The following is a 23,834-nucleotide window of genomic DNA, read 5'->3' on the forward strand; positions in this document are numbered from 1 at the left end:
CCCCAATTTGTCTCCAAAACTGAGGATTAAAATTAGAGTAGTCTGCTAAAAGAGGGTTACTAAAAGATACATAAATTATCGAGACAATTGATTTTAACAAACTGTGTATGAAGTCCATTTATTCCTTCTGGCTATTTTTAAAAAACAGGTGAAAAAACTTGTGTATAGTTTTGTGGTATTTCATTTAGCTTCTTCTTTTGCTTCTTCTTAATTTGTAGTTTTATTATTTTATACTTTGTCATACTTGTAAGTTAAATATAAAGCATAAATAACATTTATTACTTAAAGGCTTTTCAGCATAATAATTCTAAGAAATACTTTCAAGTAACATTTGACATTAAGTTGAACACAAACAACCCTCTCTGACTTATAGAAACGATGATAGTGGAGTGCAGACTGAATTACAAACAGCAAAATGCCTTCCCAGAAGCTATGAAGGATTAAGAAATATCTGTTTGTGGCATTCAATTTGGTATTATATTACTCTGAATTGTCCAAGGTTTCTTTTGAAAAAAAAAAAAAAATTAATCCTTCATTTCACGACTGCCACTATCTGTAGGAGTTGCCGTATTAGATGGTCAGTAGCAGACATATTTAAAGGCTGAAAAATGATATTGAGTTTGTGTATTTTATATATACTGACAATTTTTTTCAACAAAATGTTTCTTTGTACTTATATCTCATAAATGGAGGTTTCTGCTTCAAAATCCAAAGTATTCTCTTAGGTCATATTTAAGGAAGCAAAGGTTTTTAGCTATAAACAGTCACAGCTTTAAAACAGATGTTTTTCAAAGTTCACTTATAGTTTGGTTTGTTGCTACCAGGAATATATTTTCACATGTATTTAACATTCTGTTCAGTCCAGTTCAGTCGCTCAGTTGTGTCTGATTCTTTGCAACCCCATGGAGTGTGAAACACCAGGCTTTCCTGTCCATCACCAGCTCCCAGAGCTAGCTCAAAGTCCTGTCCATCGAATCGTGATACCATCCAACCATCTTGTCCTCTGTTGTCCCCTTCTCCTCCTGCCCTCAATCTTTCCCAGCATTAGGGTCTTTTCAAATGAGTCAGCTCTTCCCATCAGGTGGCCAAAGTATTGGAGTTTCAGCTTCAGCATCAGTCCTTCCAATGAATATTCAGGACTGATTTCCTTTAGTATTGACTGGTTTGATCTCTGACAAATAGATTCAAGGGATTAGGTATTTAACATCAGACATCATGACGTTTCCAAGAAGAGTCTGAATAAGAACTAAGGATATAAAAGAATAAGATAAACTATATTTTCAATGGTAAAATATATTGGAATTATAATTTAGTATTCCAGAATTCATTTATGTATTCTTCCCCTCCACCTCCCCACATGTTACAAAAAGTAGTAACAAAAAGTTATATCCATGAAAGAATAACAGTTTTGGAATAAAAAACATCTGGGTTTGAACTAGAATTCATTTTTGGCAAATTCCTTGCCATCTCTGAACTCTATTCACCTTTTCTGTAAAGCAGGGATAATATTGGTGTGCCATTTTGGGGAGACAGTTCTCCACAATTTCTTTTCATATTTGTGCAGGGTCTGGGTTTTCTGAAGACAATTCACTCAAAAACTTTGTTAAAAGATGATTAATAGCAAACATGCCTTGAAAGCTTAAGATGGTGAACAGCTCCAAAGATATTTAGACCTGCCTCCCCTAGGATCATTTGCTGTTGTTCCAGCTTTGGAAGGCTGAGGACTTTCCACTCCCCTCCCAGGAAAGATTTGTTTACATTCTAGCTTGAAGGTCTTCCTCTCTCTTCAAGGGAAGGAGGGGCAGATGTTTTAACTGCCCTGTATGACTTCTGAGTATCACAAATCACGGTTCCTCCTCGGTGGTACAAACTCACTGCAGGCATGAGGTCATATCAGGCTCTTACCACGTCGCCCAGTGAAGGCTGGAGCACTCATGCTCTGTGCATAATGAAGATCTGTTCTCCCATCCAGAGGTCTTATGTATCCATTAAGCATGAAATGTAAATATATAACTTAAACAGCCATGTGTCTTGTTTCCTAAGAAACTAAAATTTATTCAACAGCAATATGCCCAACCCAAGGATAAGGCATGTTTTGGTGACTCCCGAGAGCTTACGTAAACTCCTTTCCTTATAGTTAATTTAGAGATAGGTTAAATATGGCCAAAGAGATTAAAGTTGATGCCAAGTTGATGGTAGTTCTGTGAAAGATTTTCCTCCTAAGAGGGAAAGAATGCTATGTTAAGAGAGTCCCTTTCCCTCTAAATTGCCTGTATATTGGAGCTTGTTGTATGAGGATGTGATACTTGGAGATGCAGCAGAAATGAGACTATTGGAAACAAGTCTAAAGAAGGAAACCAACACACTGAGGATGAAAGAGCAGAAGAATGTCAAATAAATGATCAAAAGAACAAAAGAATGTTCTAGGTGACATCTTTAAGCTGGTGAGTCAGTCCTGAACTCATTTCCTTTTATTTTTTAAAAATATATAGTAACAGCTCATTACAATGCCAACAGATTTTTGTTGAGAAAACTTTCCAAGTAATATAAGAATCAACCTCAAGGAATTATGAAGATTAAATAAAATGAAGGACAAATTAATTAGAATACATATATTCTAATATATACATGTGTATGTATATGTTGCTACTGCTGCTATTGGAGAATATCTCAGGTCCAAACATCCATTTGTCTGTTTTGTGAGTGCCTGTATCATATGGGCTTCCTAGGCGGCTCAGTGGTAAATAATCTGCCTTTCACTGCAGGAGATGCAGGAAACATGGGTTTGAGCCCTAGGTCAGGAAGATTCCCTGGAGAAGGAAATGGTAAATCGCTCCAGTATTCTTGCCTGGATAATCCAATGGACAAAGGAACCTGATGGTGTCATAAAGAGTCAGACACGACTGAGCACGCATGTGCTTGCTTCTTGCTATATCATATAACTCACGTGTCATATTGTATCACAAGTCAGAGAATTTGTGAAAGGGGTCACTGAAGCCCAAGGACAGAAATAAAGGGGCATAGTTGTCAATGACAGGAACATTGGTGTAAAATAAAAAATGAGTAAAAACTTAAAGTAATTATTCTTGAGTAGAACCCTTTATATTCTTAACAATTATTTAGAATTCCAAAATACATTTTTTGTTTGACTTTTTGATATCAGTACTAACTGAAATAGAGTTTAAAACTGAGAAATTAAAATATATTTATCTCATTTTAATGTTACTATACTTTATTTAAAAACATATTTTATATCAAACTACTTTCCAAATTATGAAAAAGAGAAAAAAAATCTTTGTTTAAATTTTTTTTGCAAATTGCTTTACTATCTGGCTTCTCATATCTGCCTCTGCTTTCAAACTGTTGTGCTATATAAATTTGATTGAAGTGTAATGAAGTTTTGACTTTACACAGATATGCAGTTAGAATAAGAAGGTGTATTAGAATACTCTTTTAAGATAATTATGGGGTGTTGTTTTTTTGTTTGTTTGTTTGTTTGTTTGTTAACGACACCAAAACCCAAAACTTGGCAATAGATGGTTTCTTAAAAATTGATTGTAATATAGACTCTCTACCTGGCAAATATTTCGCAGCAGTAGGTATGAAATACTTTGATCTGTCTTGCAGTTTAACTCCTCTTTGACGTTGTTTTTGTTTAGTCACTAAGTTGTGTCTGACTCTTTTGAGACTCCCATGACTGTAGCCAACTCAGGACCCTCTGTCCATGGGATTTCCCAGGCAAGAATACTGGAGTGGGTTGCCATTTTCTTCTCCAGGGGATCTTCCTGACCCAGGGACTGAACCCATGTCTCTGCCTTAGCAGGCAGATTCTTTACCACTGAGCCACTATCGAAGCCCTTAATTAGTCTTTACCCATGAATAATCTTGTAATAGCATTGACTATTTAGAAAGTATTCATCAACTGAGTATTGCACATCTTCTAAAAGTTGACAAATTCGTGTCACATTTATTAACATCATGGATGTTCTTATCAGAATATTATTTAGGTATTGGGAAACTGTCTAGTTCATAATGACACACTTGCTATTTCCAAAATTCCAATTTTCCTTGAAAGCTTGAAATTTATCATTGCAGTAAATATTGTCAGTTGTTTTCCTTGAAGTGAAGCCCACTTCATTAAATTTTGGAAAAAAATGTCTGTCAAAATGTGTCTGAATAATTATAGCATGTCTTATCAGTTGTGTTTTCAAGTAAAAATGGTGTTCCACTAAAAAGACAGCTAGTTGAGCTTGTATTTAAAACAATTGCACAAGTGCTTTTACTTGAGAATGCCATCATACTTCAGAATGTAGAAGTGTTTTCTCTACATCTGCCATTTTGTCATATAGGTGATAAAAAGATATGAATGCAAAAGTCTGGCTTAATTAAATTAAAACTTTACTGCTTCATTAAGAATACTGTCATGTGAAATTCAATGTTTTCTTTTTTGAAAAATTATGAGTGCCTGGCAATAAAGAATATAATGAGTACTACACTATGGGGATAATTTGGTCCTGTTATTTTAATTTGTGTTGAGGTGATAGCATTTTTGCCATCGTTGTTTTTGTATCACCAATGTGCTTGTCAACCCAGGGAAAAAGGCAAATTATGTCTTTGTATTATTATGGAAAAATTTTGACCTCATTGACTCCTGAAAGTGTCTTATGGACTTTTTTTTGGTTCTATATATCATACTTTGAGAACAACTGAGTTCTCAAAGGGTGAGAGAAAAATATGTCAATGTATTTCACATCTCTCTAAAATCCTGATAGAGTTAATACCTGACATCATCTCATTAAAAAGGGAGGTTGTTTATTTGGGTTCATCAACCATCTGTCCCAATAATCTGCAGCTCTTGTTCCCAGTGGTAGCTTGTTGTGCTCTAGGCTTTTTCCGTAAGTATAGTTGTTGGAATCTGTGTGATCTTAGTGAATCTTTGGTTCATGATATCTGGGTCTCTTGCTGTAGATGAAGGGAAAATCCAAGTTTTTAGTTTTTGGTTTTTATGAAGTCATCCAAATGGATTATTTACTGCAGCAGATTCAGATTGTTACCAGAGCTTCATTTTTTTCTTTTCATTTCTTTTCAGTCATCTTTTCTGTTATCATTTCTTTTCTGTCATCATATGCACGAATCTGTTGCATGTTTTTCCTCCTCCCCAAAGGCTGTTACTTTAGAAGCAAGTAGGCTTATATTTGCATTATTTACTCTAAACATCTGCTTTATAGAGACAGGTAATAATTCTTGTTGACTCGACTGTTTTGTCTTGCTTAGTGAGATGAAGTTCAGTAACACCAAAAGCTAAAACAGTTTTGTGGTCAGCAGTTACTGACTGGTTTTGTCGTTCAGTTGCTAAGTTGTGTACGACTCTGCGACCCCATGAGCTGCAGCGTGCCAGGCTCCCCTGTCCTTCACTGTCTACTGGAGTTTGCTAAAATTCATATCCATTGAGTTGATGATGCTATCTAACCATCTCATCCTCTGCTGCCCCCTCCTCCTTTTGCTCTCAATCTACAAAGTCATTATTTTTATGTACTTTTCATAGTCCTCTCAGTTCATGAACCAGTGGCATTTTTTTTTTTAATCCCAAGCTGAGAAAATCACACCCAAACCTGCAAGAACTCTGCTTGGTATGGCAAGTAAATATAGAATTTAATTTCCAGAGGCCAGAGAATGCCTTTTGTCCAAAACACAATGCTCTTTACGGTATATTAAAATCTGTATAGATTCTAAATATCAATGTGGTATTAATTGTTATACTGATTTTAATCTTTATTTCAATTTTGATAATTAAATCTATTTTATTTTCTCTTATTCACTATTTTTATTGATCTAATTGTACTTTATTTTTATTGAAGTATAGTTTACTTACAACATCATTATAATTTCTATATATACATATATGTATCTAAAGTGAAAAGTTGTTCAGTCTTGTCCAACTCTTTGTGGGTACTATACAGTCCATGGAATTGTCTAGGCCAGAATAATGGAGGGGGTAGTCTTTTCCTTCTCCAAGGGATCTTCACAACCTAGGGATTGAACCCAGATCTCCTACATTGCAGGTGAATTCTTTACCAACTGAGCTATCAGGGAAGCCCATATATACATATAGATTTATCTATATGTATAACTGAATTGCTTTGTTGTGCAGCAAAGTGATTCAGTTATACATATATATATATATATATATATATATATATATATAAATTTTTTAAAATATTCTTTTTTGTTTTGACTTTCATAGGATATTGAATGTAGCTCTCTGTGCTATCCAGTAGGGTATTATTGTTTCCCCATTCTATATAATAGCTTACATCTGCTAACCTAACCTCCCACCAATCTTCCACTCCATTCTTCTCCCAACCGTCTCCACCTTAACAACAAATCAATTCTGTATGTTCCTGAGTCTGTTCTGTTTGATTGATGGGTTTATTTTTGTCACATTTTAGATTCCACATATTAGTGATATCATGTGGTATTTGTCTTTCTCTTTTTGACCGAACTTCACTTAGTATGATAATCTCTACTTGCATCCATGTTGCTGCAAATAGCATTATTTCATTCGTTTTCATGGCTGAGTGATATTTCATTGTACATATGTACCACATATTCTTTATCCGTTCATCTGTTGATGGACGTTTAGGTTGCTTCCGTGTTTTGGCTATTGTGAGTAGTTCTGCTGTGACTATAGGGGTGCATGTATCTTTTTGAATTAGAGTTTTGACTGGATATATGTCCAGGAGTGAGATTGCTGAATCATATAATAATTCTATTTTTAGTTTTCTGAGGAACCTTCATATTGCTTTCCACAGTGACTGTACAAACTTCGATTCCCACCAACACTGTAGGAGGGCTCCCTTTTCTCCACATCCTGATCAGCAACTGTTACTTGTAGAGTTTTTAATGATGGCCATTCTTATCTGTGCAAGGTGGTACCTTGTTATACTTTTAATTTGCATTTCTCTAATAATTAGAGGTGTTGAGCATCTTCTCATGTGCCTATTGGCCATTTGTATTTCATGTTTAGAGAAACATCTTTTTAGGTCTTCTGCTCATTTTTTGATTGGAGTGTTGGTTTTTTTGTTGTCGAGTTGTAGGGGCTGTTTGTATATTTTGAAAATTAAGCCCTTGTTAGTTCCATCATTTGCAAGTATTTTTTCCCATCCTGAGGGTCGTCTTTTCATTTTGTTTGTGGTTTCTTTTGCTGTGCAAAAGCTTATAAAATTGATTAGTCCATTTTGCTTAGTTTTGCTTTTATTTTTATTACTTGGGAGGCTGACCTAAGCAAACATTGGTACAATTTATGTCAGAGAATGTTTTGCCTATGATCTCTTCTAGTAGTTTTATAGTGTCTATAAAGAAGGGGAAACTATAAGGTACAATTTGTCTAAATTCCATATGTAATCAAGGTCATAGACATTAGAGATCATGTGAAGTGCATGTCATCATCAAAGGTTTGATGGCAAACTTTCAACAGGACAGGTCTGTCCTATGTTTAAGTCTAGGTCATTTTGAGTTTTTCTGTATGGTGAGATTGTGTCTCTTAACACTATTGATTTAAAAGTGGCTGTCCAACTTCCGTAGCACCACTTGCTCAAGAGATGGTATTTCTCCAATTTTATACTCTTGCCTTCTTTGTCAAAAATTTGTTGACTCTAGGTGTGTGGGTTTATTTCTGGGCTCTCTACTCTGTTTCATTGATCCGCATGACTGTTTTTATGCCAGTCCCACACTGTCTTGATTACTGTGGCTTTGTAGTGTTGTCTGAAGTATAGAAGGGCTATGCCTCCTGGTTTATTCTTTTTCCTCATGATTGCCGAGGCAATTCTGGGTCTCATATGGCTCCATAGAAAATTTAGGATAATTTGCTCTAGTTCTGTGAAAAACATCATGGGTAATTTGATAGGGATTATATATGGCTTCACTGGTAGCTTAGGGTTTCCCAGGTGGCACTAGTGGTAAAGAACCTGCCTGCCAATGCAGGAGACATAAGAGATGTGATCCCTGGGTTCGATCCAAGGGTTCAATGCCTGGGTCAGGAAGATCCTCTGGAGGAGGGCATGGCAACCCACTCCAGTATTCTTGCCTGAAGAATCTCATGGACAGAGGAGCCTGGCAGGCTACAGTCCATGAGGTCACAAAGAGTCAGACATGACTGAGCAACTTAGGACTCACGCTTCACTGGCAGCTCAGTGGTAAAGAATCTGTCTGCCAATGCAGGAGATGCAGGTACAATCCCTGAGTCGAAAGATCTCCTGGAGGAGGAAATGGCAACCTACTCTGGTATTCTTGCCTGGAGAATCCCATAGACAGAGGAGACTGGCAGGCTCTGGTCCATGGGGATGCAAAAGAGTTGGACGTGACTTAGCGTCCTAAACAACAACAGGACATTAAATCTGTATACAGTTTTAGGCAGTGTTGCCATTTTAACAGTAGTAATTCTTTCAGTTCCAGATCATGGGATATCTTTTCATTTCTGTGGATCACCTTTAATTTCCTTTATTAATTTTAAAGTAGGGGAAATTATAAGGTACAGTTTATCCAAATTCCATATGTTATCAAGGTCAAACGTATTAGAGATCATCTGAAGCGTTGTGCCATCATCAAAGATTGACGGCAAACTTCCAGCAGGACAGATCTGGAGATCTTGGGAAAAGTATCTCATCAGATGTTGTCTGTTTCAATTTCAGAAAATCTTTGCTTTTGCATTCCCAGATGATGTGCAGGTCCAGTTAGAGTTTGGTGCTTTCTTTAGGTGTGTCATGTGAACCAAGTGTCTATTCCTCAGAGTTTGGCAGCACAAGGATTTGGTCACTTGTCCCTAATAGGGTCCTCTCCAATGAGGTTGAGGAGAGTTCTTCCAGAGGTATCTTTTCCAATAGATACAAGCTCCAGGTTGCAAGATGTGATGCTTAAATTCTTCCTCTTCCAATAATATACTAGAAAAAGATTTATCTACCAAAACATGGTTATTTTTTTTCCATTTATTTTTATTAGTTGGAGGCTAATTACAATATTGTAGTGGTTTTTGCCATACACTGACATGAATCAGCCATGGATTTACATATATTCCCCATCCCGATCCCCCCTCCCACCTCCCCCTCCACCCGATCCCTCTGGGTCTTCCCAGTGCACCAGGCCCTGAGCACTTGTCTCATGCATCCAGCCTGGGCTGGTGATCTGTTTCACCCTTGATAATATACATGTTTCGATGCTGTTCTCTTGAAACATCCCACCCTCGCCTTCTCCCACAGAGTCCAAAAGTCTGTTCTGTACATCTGTGTCTCTTTTTCTGCAAAACATGGTTATTTTAAATAAAAGCAATTAGGTATTTGCAATATCGGAATAGCCCTCCTTATGGCAAACGTGTGTCAAGAGAAGCAGAACCGAAGTGCCTCAGGTGTCTGTGACTGTCTCAAAGGGTGAGAGTTGATAAATTCCAAAAGAGGTGATTCTGAGATTTAGAAAGACCAACAGCAATGCTTTCAGTTGAGGTATCTGTGGAAGTAGGGGACTCTATAAATTTTGCCAATGGAATCTTGGTAATGCCATTAGTGCATTTGGCTAAACCAGAGGAGTGAGGGTGGTATGTGCAGCGAACGTGTTGTAAAACTAGCCAAACAATACAGACTTCTCAAAGCACCTGGATAGTGAAATGGACTCCTTGACCGCCAGGAAGTTCAAGAGGAACCAGGAAGGGAGAGTGTTTTCCAAAAGGACTTTAGCGACAGCAGCGGCAAGTAGCCTGTCTTCAAGGGAAGCCTTCACTCTAGTGTGGAAACATATAGACCATGACTGAAGAATATGTATACTCATGAGACAAAGGACACTATGGGAAACCATTTCCAGACTTTGAATGGTCCATTATGCAGCTGAAAATGTCCAGGAGCAGGACAAACACGCTTCCCTGGGTTGAACTTTAGATGAATGGGATAAGTGAGGAAGGTATTTTTACAGCCTGATTAATGTTTCCCCACAAATATTCCTTCATGAGTGCTATCCTTTTGTTAGTAGACCAGTGGCTTAATGCATGTGCAGTGGTGAGGAGTGAGAATTTTAGAATCTCCAGTAGTACTGGGTTGTCACTTGATCCAAACCAGAGCTTTCTCTTTTTATCAAACCAAAAGTTAACTGAATTTCCAGTCTCTTTTTCCTTTTTGGGGGGCCAACTTTTAGGCTTCTCTAGCCAGTTTTTCTAAATTTTCATTTGGAGAATACTCCTTTGGATGATGACAGAGGTCTGGCTACTGCTGTCCCCTTTAATGGCAGCATTCCTTATGAATTGGCAAGGTGATTTCCCTGAGCTTTCTGAAAATCAACTTTAGAATGCTCCAGAATCTTAGTACCCCCAGGTAAAAGTAAATTTTCTAATAATTCCCAAACATAGGGGCTATTTAAATTTTTTTTCCACTGAAAATACAGAAGTGTTACAGAGTCCAGGCTGAATCTGCTTGAGGCAGAACAGACCTGTGCATCCTGGAGACGAGCTGTTGAGGCAAGGAAGAGCCAGGCAGGGCGCTGGCTGACGGAGAAGCTGACAGGCTAGTGCCTCACAATAACCATCTAATTAGGGGCTGAAAGCCAGGTTCTCTTCTAGATCAGTGATGGGCAGGGTGGGGTGGGGTGAGGGTGGTGGGGGTGGTGGGAGGTGAGGAAGCAAAGTGAAAAGGTCATTAATCTTGTGAACATCTCGTAGAATGGCAAGCCTCAGGCAGGAGAGGTGTTAACTTCCTGCTGTCTACAGGTGGACAGGGTTCTGAACAAAGGCACTTTAGTTTAACAGTCAGGCAAAGGGGCAGGAGTCTCTGACTTGTCATTTCATATGATCATAATAACACAAACAACCAAAAAGAAGTCAAAGGAACAGTTCCAACACGGACTCAGAATTGCCTTCTTCTCTGCAACAGAAGCACCTTGCTTCCACAGCATTCCAAAATTATGAGCCACTCTGAAAGCATATTTACTACTAGAATAAATATTGACATTTTTGCCCTTGGCTAAAGTACCAGCCTAGAGAAGGAAATGGCAACCCACTCCAGTACTCTTGCCTGGAGAATTCCATGGATGGAGGAGCCTGGTATGCTACAGTCCATGGGGTTGCAAAGAGTTGGACACGACTGAGTGACTTCACTTTCTGAGGTTCGTTTCTGAGGTTTCTTTTTCTTTCTGAGGTTCTTTTTGGAGAAGGAAATGACAACCCACTCCAGTGTTCTTGCCTGGAGAATTCTGTGGACAGGGGGGCCTGGTGAGCTACAGTCCATGGGGTTGCAAAGAGTCAGCCATGACTAAGCAACTAACACACACACAAAGTACCAGTCCATGTAAAAGCATATATTTCATCCTCTTGGGTGGTAGTAGCCATAGGTAAAGATGCTGCCTCAACATCAAAAGAAGTTACAGTTAAATAGCCAGCACAATATTTGTGGTTGTCACCTTTTAAATAAGAACCATTACTGAACCATGAGAAGTCAAAGTTATCCCGAAGAACTTCCCATAGATCGTCACAAGGAGTCAGGAGGTGGCCCATCACTGTTAGTCAGTCACAAAGGACTTCACTGGTGATGGAGGAGAGAAGAATAGTGGGGTTAAAAATCTTACAGTGTACAAGAGTTATGTGACGGGCAGTTAACAAAGACTTCAGAGAAGGTAAGTTCGCTGATTGAGAAACGTTGAGTGTGATAAGAACTCAGGAGAGCTTCTAGTGCATGGGGTACAAAAATGGTTAAAGGAGATGCAATAATGATTTTCTTGGTCTTGTAAGTAGCTAAGTCGTGTCCAACTCTTGCAACCCCATGGCACAGTAGCCCACCAGGCTTCTCTGTCCATGGGAATTTTCCAGGCAAGAATACTGGAGTGGGCTGCCATTTCCTTCTCCAGGGAATCTTCCCGACCCAGGGATCAAACCTGGGTCTCCTGCATTGCAGGCTGATTCTTTACCTACTGAGCTACAAGGGAAGCCTCTTGGTAACCCGTTGATTTTCTTGGTGATGTTAACCAAAAGGGCAGAGGAACTAAAGGGTCTAAGCCAAGGAGGAGCTGTAATATCCAGTGGGTCAACAGTGGTCACTGTGCTTTTGAATGAGTACCACAAGTTTATTCCCTTCCTTTTCATATTACAAAAAGGAAAAACAAATCTGATAATTGGGATGCCCAAGGGCAAGTGGTTGTTAAGTCATTCAGTCCTGTCCAACTCTTTGCAACCCCAAGGACCGCAGCATGCCAGGATTCCCTGTCCTTCACAATCTCCCAGAGTTTACTCAAACTCATGTCCATTGAGTCAGTGATACCATCCAACCATCTCATCCTCTGTCCTCCCCTTCTCCTCTTGCCGTCAGTCTTTCCCATCATCAGGGTCTTTTCCAATGAGTCAGTTCTTTGCATCAATTGACCATGATTTTAGTTTTTGAATGTTGGGTTTTTAGCCAGCTTTCTTGCCCTCTTCTTTCACATTCATTAGGAAGCTCTTTAGATCCTCTTTGCTTTCTGCCATTTAGCATGGGATCATCTGCATATCTGAGGTTGTTGATATTTCTCCTGGCAATCTTGAGTCCAGCTTGTGATTCACCCAGCTTGGCACTTCTTGTGATATACTCTGCGTATAAGTGAAATAAGCAGAGTGACAACAGCCTTAATGTACTCCTTTCCTAGTTCTGAGCCAGTTCACTGTTTCATTTCTGGTTCTAACCATTGCTTCTTGAACTGCACACAGGTTTCTCAGGCCAGTGAAGTGGTCTAGCATTTCCATCTCTTTAAGAATTTTCCACTGTTTATTGTGTTCCACACAGTTAAATGCTTTATCGTAGTCAATAAAGCAGAAGTAGATGTTTTTCTGGAATTCTCTTGCTTTTTCTAGGATCCAACTTATGTTGGCAATTTGATGTCTGATTCCTTATCAAATTCTCCTTTAAGGTCTTGAAAGCCTTGTTGTTTGATTTTTCTCATAAAACTGGATTGGGTGTTATTGTTTAGTAAAAGGTATAGAGGTTTAGGCATAAGATATAAATTTGGAGTTCAGTTTTGGCAATTAGCAGTTAGCTCAAGAAAACCTTGCTGTTGGTGCTTAGTTTTTAGATTTTGGGAAACTGAAGACATCATGAACTCTGTCTGGATCTATCTAGGTATTAGTTCTTGCTCTGCTATCAGATGCCCTAATATCAAATCTGGATTTGGGCAAACTGTGCTTTTTATTTTTAAGGCTAAAAGTTTTAGCAAGGAGATGCTGGCTCCTGTGAGGAGGTTTGAGGTGGAGAACAAAGTCGCAAATCATCCACATCTTGCAACAAAATAGGACCCCTAGGGAACTTTTTATCATTCCGTTCAACCTTCAGAATTTGTGAGAAATAGAAAGGACTCTTAGTAAAACCCTGAGGTGTTACTGTCCAGGAAAACTGTTTCTCTTCCCAAGTGAAGGCAAAAAGATATTGGTTAACTTCATCAACTGGAATTCTAAAGAATGTACTGCATAAATCATTTACAGTAAACAAATTGCAACCAATGGGCATGGGAAAGGATTTTAGTAAATATGAAGGTGAGAAACAATAGTTTCAAGACATAACAGTGCTGTTTATTGCCTAGAGGTCCTGGACAAACTTCCACTTGTTCTCACTGGTAAAGTGGGAGGGTTACAAGGGCTGTACTAGGGATGACGAGTCTGGGAACTTTGTCGTCTTCTGTTACGGGCTTATTATATTATGGGCTTCATTCCTCAAAGGGCTTCTTTACTTATGCTCCTGTTCCTGCTCAGTTGCTGAGTCGTGTCTGACTCTTTGCAACCCCGTGGACTGTAGCCCGCCAGGCTCCTCTGTCCATGGGATTTTCCAGGCAAGAACACTGGAGTGGGTTACCATTTTCTGCTCCAGGGGATCTTTCCAACCCAGAGATTGAATCCGCTTCTCCTATATTGGCAGGCGGGTTCTTTACCACTGAGCCACCTGCTAAGCCTTTTCTTTACTTATGTGCTTAGTCACTCAGTAGTCTCCAACTCTTTGTGACCCCATGGACTGTAGCCCACCAGGCTACAGAAGTCCAGGGAATTCTACAGCCGAGAATACTGGGTGGGTTGCCATGCCCCCCTCCAGGGTATCTTCCCAACCTAGGGATCGAACCCAGGTCTCCCACATCGCAGGAGGATTCTTTACTGTCTGAACCATCAGACAGTAATGGGAAGGGAAGCCCTTTAGTTAAAATGTATCAATTAATTCTGGGAAGAAGCTTTGTGGGATCCATATGAATCTTGATGGGAGATACACTGTGTTTACCCAAACCGATCCTTGGGACGGAAGATCCCCTGGAGACGGAAATGGCAGCCCACTCCAGTCTTCTTGTCTGGGAAATCCCATGGTCAGAGGAGCCTGGAGGGCTGTAGTCCATGGGGTTGCGAAAGAGTAGGACAGGACTCAGCAACTAAAAAGCAACAGTATCAGTTGGAGATTTTGTTCATGAGGGAGATGAGAATGGATTTGATAGGGATAAATGATGAGTGTTTATAAAAAAAAAGTCTAAGTTTCACTTATTTCATTCAAAATTCATTACTTTGATGATTAATGTCAAACTCTAGACTTATTTCCCCATTTTGGGAGGAAGAAATTCCAGCATGATACTTCTCTAAGGTGTCTCAGCCTAATAAATGGATAACAGCAGAGAAACCAAGGAGAAAAGGGTGTGCATTTATCAGAGGGGCTAAAGAAAAAGGAATCTGTCCATGCAAAGAAACCACTTGAAGTTGTTTGGAGAGTCTCACTATCTGAGCTGCTTTAACATGTATCAGCAGGGGCTCCTCTTGGTAGTGGCTTTGAGCACTGAGAGTGTGACTCTGGTGTATGATAGGACCGGAAGAGAATCATCGTCAATCTGAAGAAATGTTGGTTAAGAGGGAAAATTGGGAAGAGCTCTGTTGCTTCCTAGGACCCCCCCCCAACACTGAGAGTTGGAAGAACATTGGAAAGCCTGATTATAAGGCTGAAGTCACCTAAAATGCTTAAATTTGTAACAATCTCTTTTCCAACAGCCTGGCTCTTTGCATTAGTAACATAAAGTCAGGGGTTTTTATTTTCACTTAGGAGGATTCGTTTGTTGGAGTCGAAGATGAAGAATTTTGGCATTCTTCTTTTTAGGTGACTCATCTAGTGTTGGAAAGAGCTGGTTTGCCCAATGAGCTACATCCGGAGGGGACATAGATTTCCATTCCATCCCGGTTCTTTTTACTAGAAGGGAAAGGTTCTGGTTCAGTCCATTAGTATACATAGAATTAAAAGCTACCTGGGTGGAATCAACATCTGAGGAATAGTCCAGAATTTAGAAATAATCTGACGTTAGTTGTTAGATGAGGAAACAGTGGAAACAGTGGCAGACTTTTATGGGGGGGGGGCTCCAAAATCATTGCAAATGGTGACTGCAGCCATGAAATTAAAAGACACTTCCGCCTTGCAAGGAAAGTTATGACCAACTTAGACAGCATATTAAAAAGCAGAGACATTACTTTGCCAACAAAGGTTCATCTAGTGAAGGCTATGGTTTTTCCATTAGTCATGTATGGGTGTGAGAATTGGGCTATAAAGAAAGCTGAGTGCAGAAGAATTGATGCTTTTGACCTGTGGTGTTGGAGGAGACTCTTGAGAGTCCCTTGGGCTGCAAGGAGATCCAACCAGTCCATCCTAAAGGAGATCAGTCCTGGGTATTCATTGGAAGGACTGATGTTGAAGCTGAAATGCCAATACTTGGGCCTCTTAATGTGAAGAACTGACTCATTTGAAAAGACCCTGATGCTGGGAAAGACTGAAGGCAAGAGGAGAAGGGGATAACAGAGGGTTAGATGGCTAGATGGCATCACCGATTCAATGGACATGAGTCTGGGTAAACTAGGGGAGTTGGTGATGGTCAGGGAGGCCTGCAGTGCTGCAGTCCATGAGGTCGCAAAGAGTCAGACACGACTGAGCGACTGAACTTAACTGAACTGACGTTACTTGTAATAGTCTTGAACAGATACCAGGTTTTTGTGCTCAGGTCGAAATTTTGTTCCAATCAATGGTCTTTGGAAAAGCTCTAGGAATTACTCAAAGATGTCACTTAGGATTGCCTGAGTCTGATTACATAATAAATTAGTAGGCTTGCCTCCCATTTTTAGTACTAAAAACCTTTCAGGATTTTCCTAATTAGCATTTTTCACCCAGTGCTGGGCCTGGTCTTCACTGATAAGCATATGAACAAGCTGATTTGAGTCAGAGAAACCAGGTTGATACGTTTCAATGACTATATTAAATTCCTTAGCAAATCTGTGAGGATCTTTGATTATTTGGGGAAAACCTTTGACTGTGGTTCACAGTTCAGCTTTGGCCCAGGACACATAAGAAACTAAGGGTTTAGCATCTGGATCCCCGGAAGGTTTATTTTAAAGGGACAGGTTCTGGCAAATTTAGAGGAAAAGGTATTGGGCAGAGTTTTAACCAAAAAGGGGAATTTCATACAAAAGATAATTTGTACGGTGGCCTGCTGGTACAGAGGAGACATAGGAGTTTTAAAAAAGGGAAAGATGAAGATGGCACCAAAGATGAAGTCTAACCACAAGTAGCCTTAGGAGAGAGATAAGATGGCACCATAGGTGGAGCTTGAGACTAAAAAGCCAAGGAAGAAGAACCTGAGTCTTCCAGGGCCACTTTATCCTAAATTTTAAATAGTTTGTTTTTCTCAGTTGATCTTAAAATCTTAGTTTTCAAAGAGGTGATTTTAGACTCCTGATAACTTTTGCCAGCCTCAAAGTACTAATCAAAATTAGGCATACCAGTCAATTCTGGAAAGTTTTGAGTTGTTTACTATGATTCCGTTCTAAGGAAATTAAGTTTGGGGATTTCAAAAGTTTCCCATAATGGCCATTGATATTCTAAATTTGTTTTGGTCAGCTTGGTCCATTTTGTTGCAAATGCACATGAAGAAGGACAGCAGTTTTTAAACATAAAATAGGTTGTATTGTGGGTATCCTCACAAACTTAAATAAGTGGGATCCCACTTCTCAGAGGTTTTTCTCTAGAGTGAAGAGCAATTTCCAAGCAGTTCAAATAGTTCAACTCAGGCAGCTTGCGAGCTAATACTAACCAATTCTAAGGTACTAGCCAAGACAAAGGCTTTTCCAGCCAGTTTACAGAGAACAGCTCCTAATCCAAAGGAATGGGTGCAAAGCTGAACTGCCACATGCTTCATTGCTTCAGCAAAGCAGCCCCTGTTCTGGATAGAATAGGTCAGTGCTTTCTCAGCCAGCTTTGGTTGAAACAGTGATCCCAAGGTCAGACTGACGTGCCAAACGGGGACTTGCATACAAAGTAAGACCTTAACCCGAAAGATGAAACCTTAAAGTTGATCTCAAATAAAGCCTGAAGAGTTGCGAAACCAAAGAGGAAGTGAGCTTGGATCCAGGAGAAATATAAACCTTCAAGCTCCAGGGTCAGTGAGAAAAGTGCCGAGTGACAATGGAATCGATTGTGGGAACTGCACCGGTTTGCTCCCTAGGCTCAGAGCTTTCGGGGTCTTCTCTGGTTCCTCTACAGCCCGTCGAAATGTTTACCTGAAACAGACAGCCAAGTATTTCTCCAGAAAACATGGATGTATTCAGGATCAGCAGGGAATTACAATTCGAGATCTGCAACCGTGTTGAGCCACAGGCAAGTCTCCCCACAGCAAGGAAAGGATAGCACTTTTATGAAGAAGAAACGGAAGTTGGGAGGGTTACAGTTAACAAAGAGTTCAAGGTTTTTCATTGGTTAAATTCTGCCAGGAAAGGAGACGAGTATTTCTTTCTCCTGTCGGACTCCGCTATCATTTTGGAATATGATATCTCCTCCTCTGGTCTCTGGACTCTATTTAGTTGAGGTTTCTGTTTGTGTTTTTACAAAAGGGTTCCAGGAAGTATCTTGATTTATCCAGTGTTTATGTGTGAGAAGTCTGAAAAATGTTATACCGGGAAGGTGGGAACCTGTTGCCATTACTGCAGGTTAAGAAAGGGTATTTACTCTGCCTGCATATAGACCTGTGTGTGCCCACATGTTTACACTGAAAGAACTGCACAATTAAAGACATCGGTCATGTGTACACTCTGACTCATATTATGGTAGCACAATATGAGAAGAAAGGACTGTTTTCTCAGCTACTTGTTCAGATTATTGCCTCTAGGCAAGTTAGTGGGATGATTTCAAGTCAACACTCAGGATCATCTATTTAGGGAATAATCATTATCAGCCCTAAATGAATACAAGTTGTACCCTGGAAACACAGTTGTCTGTTGGGATCCAGAGGGGATTGTTTCCAGGAGCCTCCCACCACTAAAATTCAAGGATGTTCCTGTCTCTTATATGTTATAAGATGGTGTTACACATGGAACGCAGTGGGTCCTCTACATCTGCACAGATTCAACCAATCAAGATCTGAAATTGTCTTCCTGATATTTCTATGTTATTATAACTTTGGGATATTGTTTACCTTTCAAATTTATATAAGGAGTGCCAGCAATTTTATTATTGATAGTGATCAAGTTTGAAGCATGCCTTTTTCTTAGACTTTGTATAAACATTATTTTAGGATAAAGAATATCTTGAAATTTTAAGTTAGCAGTTGTAACTGCTTATCTGTTTGAATCAAGATTTTAATCTATATTTGTGCAATCAAAACAAGCAAAAAGAAAGACATGAGATGATAGGCTAATGTCCAGTGCATGCATACATGCTAAGTTGCTTTAGTTGTGTCTGACTCTTTGTGACCCCATGGACTGTAGCCTGCCAGGCTCCTCTGTCCATGGGATTCTCCAGGCGAGAATACTGGAGTGGGTTGCCATGCCCTCCTCCAGGGGACCTTCTTGACCCAGGGATCGAACACGCATTTCTTACATCTCCTGCAGTGGCAGGTGGGTTCTTTACCACTAGCACCAATTGGGAAGCCCCTAATGTACAGTAGCAACCATCATTTAATAATCTTTGTGTTCAACTTTTTAAGTCTAAACAGCTTCAATTGTCTTACTGATTGAAATGATAATAAATGCTATATATATTATTTTAAGAATAAATCTATAATAATTAATAGCCCTGTTTATATTTTTACTTATTGAGATTATATGTAAGATTTTAAGAGAAGTGTTCATTTGCTAACAGCACTTAAGACTACTATTCTCAGTTATTAATTGAGAAAGTGAACCTGAAAAAGAGAGTTAGCACAGACAGTGGGTTAGGAATTCTAAGGAAAATCTAATTTTAGATGTTTAGGGTTTGATGTAGAGACATTAGCCTACATTGTATAATGTATTTGTAGGCTATCGTTATAGTTTTCCAAGGAGAGTTAGGATGGAAAAGGTCACCAAAAAAGTCAAAAAAGAAGGAGAGTACAAAGAGCTAAGCTTAAGTCTTGAAGGCATTTCAAGATTGAGAGAAATACGTAGAGGAGAAATTATGTAGCATATATTGAAAAATGTATCTCATAAAAATCCAGTTTGAAATACAGAGAGTCCATCTACATTCATGCTATAAGGCAAATATTATTACAGTTATGCCCTAGTTTGAAATCCCTAGTTCAGAATGCCACTGATGCTCTTGTCATTGGGAGATGGATTCTGTTTCTCTACCCCTTTGAATGTGGCCTTGGGTCTTGCTTTGATTAATGAATGTGTCAGAAATGGCACCTTTCTGTTCTGTGCATCTTCTGAGCCAGTCATCAGGCCTTGTACTCTCTTGTAGTGTACATATCACACGTGAGGAAGCTCAGCCTGATCTAGTTGTCTTGAAGATCAAAGATACCTTGCGAGAAGCCCAGACATTCTAAACGTTGAAGATGAACCCAACCTGGGCCAACTTCTCAGCTAGGTGCAGCAGCATGCTTATTTAACTTATATGCGGAGTACATCATGAGAAATGCAGGGCTGGATGAAGCACAAGCTGGAATCAAGATTACCAGAAGAAATATCAATAACCTCAGATATATAGATGACACCACCCTTATGGCAGAAAGTGAAGAGGAACTAAACAGCCTTTTGATGAAAGTGAAAGAGGAGACTGAAAAAGCTGGCTTAAAACTCAACATTCAGAAAAATAAGATCATGGCATCCGGTCCATCACTTCATGGCAAATACATGGGGAAACAATGGAAACAGTGAGAGGCTTTATTTTCTTGGGCTCCAAAATCACTGCAGATGGTGACTGCAACCGTGAAATTAAAAGATGCTTGCTCCTTGGAAGAAAAACTATGACCAACCTGACAACATATTAAAAAACAGAGATATTACTTTGCCAACAAAGGTCCATCTACTCAAGCTATGATTTTTCTAGCAGTCATGTGTGAATGTGAGAGTTGGACTGCAAAGAAAGCTGAGTGCTGAAGAATTGATGCTTTTCAACTGTGGTGTTGGAGAAGACTCCTGAGAGTCCCTTGGACTGCATGGAGATCAAAGACGTCAATCTTAAAGGAAATCAGTCCTGAATATTCTTTGAAAGGACTGATGCTGAAGCTAAAGCTCCAATGGCCACCTGATGTGAAGAACTGACTCATTGGAAAAGACCCTGATGCTGGGAAAGATCGAAGGCAGGAGGAGAAGGGGAGGACCGAGGATGAGATGGTTGGATGGCATCACTGACTCGATGGACATGAGTTTGAGCAACCTCCAGGAGTTGGCGATGGACAGGAAGGCCTGCAGTGCTGCAGTCCATGGGGTCACAAAGAGTCGGACACGACTGAACAACTGAAGTGAACTGATTACACTGAAAGCCACAAACTAAAACCATGAATACTGAATGAATTGATGAAAACTGTATACATATGTAAATAACTAAGATGCATCATCTATTTGCATTAATCAAATAATGTCATATTCATGTGGTAAGAATTGTTTGCCACAGACTTCTGGTGTGGCATTTTATTCATTCACTGCTGTCATGATAGTCAGTAATCTTTTGACACATGTGACAGGTCAAATAAGGAAGGAAAAAGTAGTTGCCAAAATGCTTACATTATTCAAGTGTAGGGAGATTTTCTCAGAAAGAGAGGACACCAAAACGCTTAATGTTGTCAATTTGAAAAATTATATGCCAATCAGAAACTTTCACTTTGCTGCCTGTGTTTATTGCAGTGCTTGGTATGTGATTTCATTTATGTGGCAAAAATCATTCTCTTATTTCATTTACAGAATCATTGTATAATACATGTAGTACATTTAAAACTTTCACTTTTATTAGAATTTTCACTTGAAAGTTCAGGGAAATTAGAATAATGACTAAAGGAATTGTGTAGAGTTGATATACACAATTATTATTAGTTTCCTTGAACTGCTTATAAATGGCTTATACACTGTTGAAAAGTTAACTATTTAAGGTCTATTTTGTTGTCTTATGTGATATATTTAAAGACACTAGCTGTTTCAAAACTATAGTTGTCAATGGCAAAGAATGAAGAATGAAAATAAATTTCTGAAAAGTACATGCAAAGAATTTTTGTCAAAAAATAATTTATATTCATAGCAGAAATAAAAGTCAGTTTTGTTTATAAAAGTTGCTTAGCCCAAATTTCTAAAAATTTGTCACTTATTCATATGTTTTATAACCATATTTACTTGTATCTAAGTATGAGTAGATTAAAATATTCATGTAGTCATTCAGGTTTCTTTCTCAAGTTTATTTCTACAAAGAAAAAATAATGGAAGAGATTTATTATACTCCATTGATTTTCTTTAAGGCATATCTAATATTCTTGCCTGCTATGAGAATGGTACTGTGTTTATTTTATTTTATTTATTTTTTTCATTTATTTTTATTAGTTGGAGGCTAATTACTTTACAATATTGTAGTGGTTTTTGTCATACATTGACATGAATCAGCCATGGATTTACATGTATTCCCCATCCCGATCCCCCCTCCCCATCCCATCCCTCTGGGTCTTCCCAGTGCACCAGCCCTGAGCACTTGTCTCATGCATCCAGCCTGGGCTGGTGATCTGTTTCACCATAGATAATATACATGTTTCAATGCTGTTCTCTCGAAACATCCCACCCTCGCCTTCTCCCACAGAGTCCAAAAGTCTGTTCTGTACATCTGTGTCTCTTTTTCTGTTTTGCATATAGGGTTATCATTACCATCTTTCTAAATTCCATATATATGTGTTAGTATACTGTAATGGTCTTTATCTTTCTGGCTTACTTCACTCTGTATAATGGGCTCCAGTTTCATCCATCTCATTAGAACTGATTCAAATGAATTCTTTTTAATGGCTGAGTAATATTCCAAGCATAAGCAAATCAGAATTTCTTCAGCATTGGAAAACCACTGATTCTAAAGACCAAGAGCTATATTTTCTCTTACTTTAGAAAATTTTGTTAGACAATAATTCACTGTGTGAGAAATCTCAGAAGCTTTTCTCAAATTGACATACCAAAGAACATTTATTCATTTAATCAATAGTTTAAATTCTTAATGTCAATGAGGTTGTAGTTATTCAATGATGTAAACTGTATTCCACATCACGCATATGTTTAGTGAAATGAAGTGAAGTGAAGTTGCTCAGTCATGTCTGACTCTTTTGTGACCCCATGGGCTGTAGCCTGTACCAGGCTCCTCTGTCCATGGGATTCTCCAGGCAAGAATACTGGAGTGGGCTACCATTTCCTTCTCCAGAGGATCTTCCCAACCCAGGGATTGAACCCAGGTCTCCCACATTGCAGGCAGATTCTTTACCAGCTGAGCTGCCAGGGAAGCCTGTGGTAAAGCAACCACCTGCCAATGCAGATGTAGGAGACTTGGGTTTGATCCCTGGGTGGGGAAGATCCCCTGGAGAAGGGCATGGCAACCCACTCCAGTGTTCTTGCCTGGAGAATCCCATAGACAGAGAAGCCTGGCGGGCTACAGGTCACGGGATCACAAAGAGTCGGGCTCAACTGAAGCAACTTAGCACACACATTACATTTATATGCTCACCGTTTAAACACCTAGGTGTTTAAACACCTAGTGAATTAAATCTTTCACTTTCATCCAGACATTGGTTGATGAGTAGACAGAAGGAAGCAGTTAAGATAACAGTGTGATCTGTTTTACAAATAATAACAATAAAAAAGAAAATTTATTTAATCAGCAAGGATTTATTTATATTCTAATGTCTGTTAAATTGCACAGAACAACATTTTTTAGGTTTTTTTTGTTTTTGCTGCACCATCTGTCATGTGAGATCTTAGCTCCCCAAGCCAGGGATTGAATCTGTGTCCCCTGAAGTGGAAGCACAGAGTCCTAACCACTGTACTGCCAGGGAAAGGCCAATATTTTTATGATATGCAAAACTTTCTAAATCCTCCTCACTATTTTGAGAACATAATTCTGAAAAACCCACCAGCATCTTTGCTTTTAGCTAACCAATATAAAAAGATAAAGTAATAATTCGTTTCTGTCAGAGTAGAGATATATTTTAACTGCATTTCTTATATAAAAAAAAAGAGAAGCAACTTTCCTTTCTTTGATATATCCATCTTTTTAAATATCTCCATCTGTGTGCCCTTCCACGATATAGCAATTAATTTTTTTTTTCCTTACAAACCATAAATGCAGATGTAGTGTCCTGGTTACTAAAAATGACAGATGTAATGTAATTCTTGTTCGAACTCATTTGATTACAGATATGCTCACTACAAACAGACAACAACAATTCCTTCTTGAGGAAAAGAGGACATAAGATCTATTTCAAAATGTTTTATTGTTTAGTAATGATCTTTGCTGTGCACCGTCCTAACAGTCATGTGACTAGAAAGAAAGAGAACCAGAAATTATAGTTTAGTATAAGGAATACCTATTAGAAGATATTCACTAATTTAACTTCCTCCTAAAATACAA

General features: G+C 38.9%; 1 long non-coding RNA gene across 1 annotated transcript in view; it reads left to right on the forward strand.

Annotated features, from left to right (window-relative positions):
• Window positions 1-19,819, forward strand: part of LOC122439498 — a 99,137-nt gene extending 79,318 nt beyond the window's left edge. Inside the window, exon 4 of the long non-coding RNA XR_006268878.1 lies at window positions 19,710-19,819. This is a non-coding gene — a long non-coding RNA (uncharacterized LOC122439498). The remainder of the gene's footprint in view (window positions 1-19,709) is intronic.
• The last annotated feature ends 4,015 nt before the right edge of the window (window positions 19,820-23,834 follow it).

The sequence above is a fragment of the Cervus canadensis genome, chromosome 4 (genome assembly GCF_019320065.1).
Source record: "Cervus canadensis isolate Bull #8, Minnesota chromosome 4, ASM1932006v1, whole genome shotgun sequence".
NCBI lineage: Eukaryota > Metazoa > Chordata > Mammalia > Artiodactyla > Cervidae > Cervus > Cervus canadensis.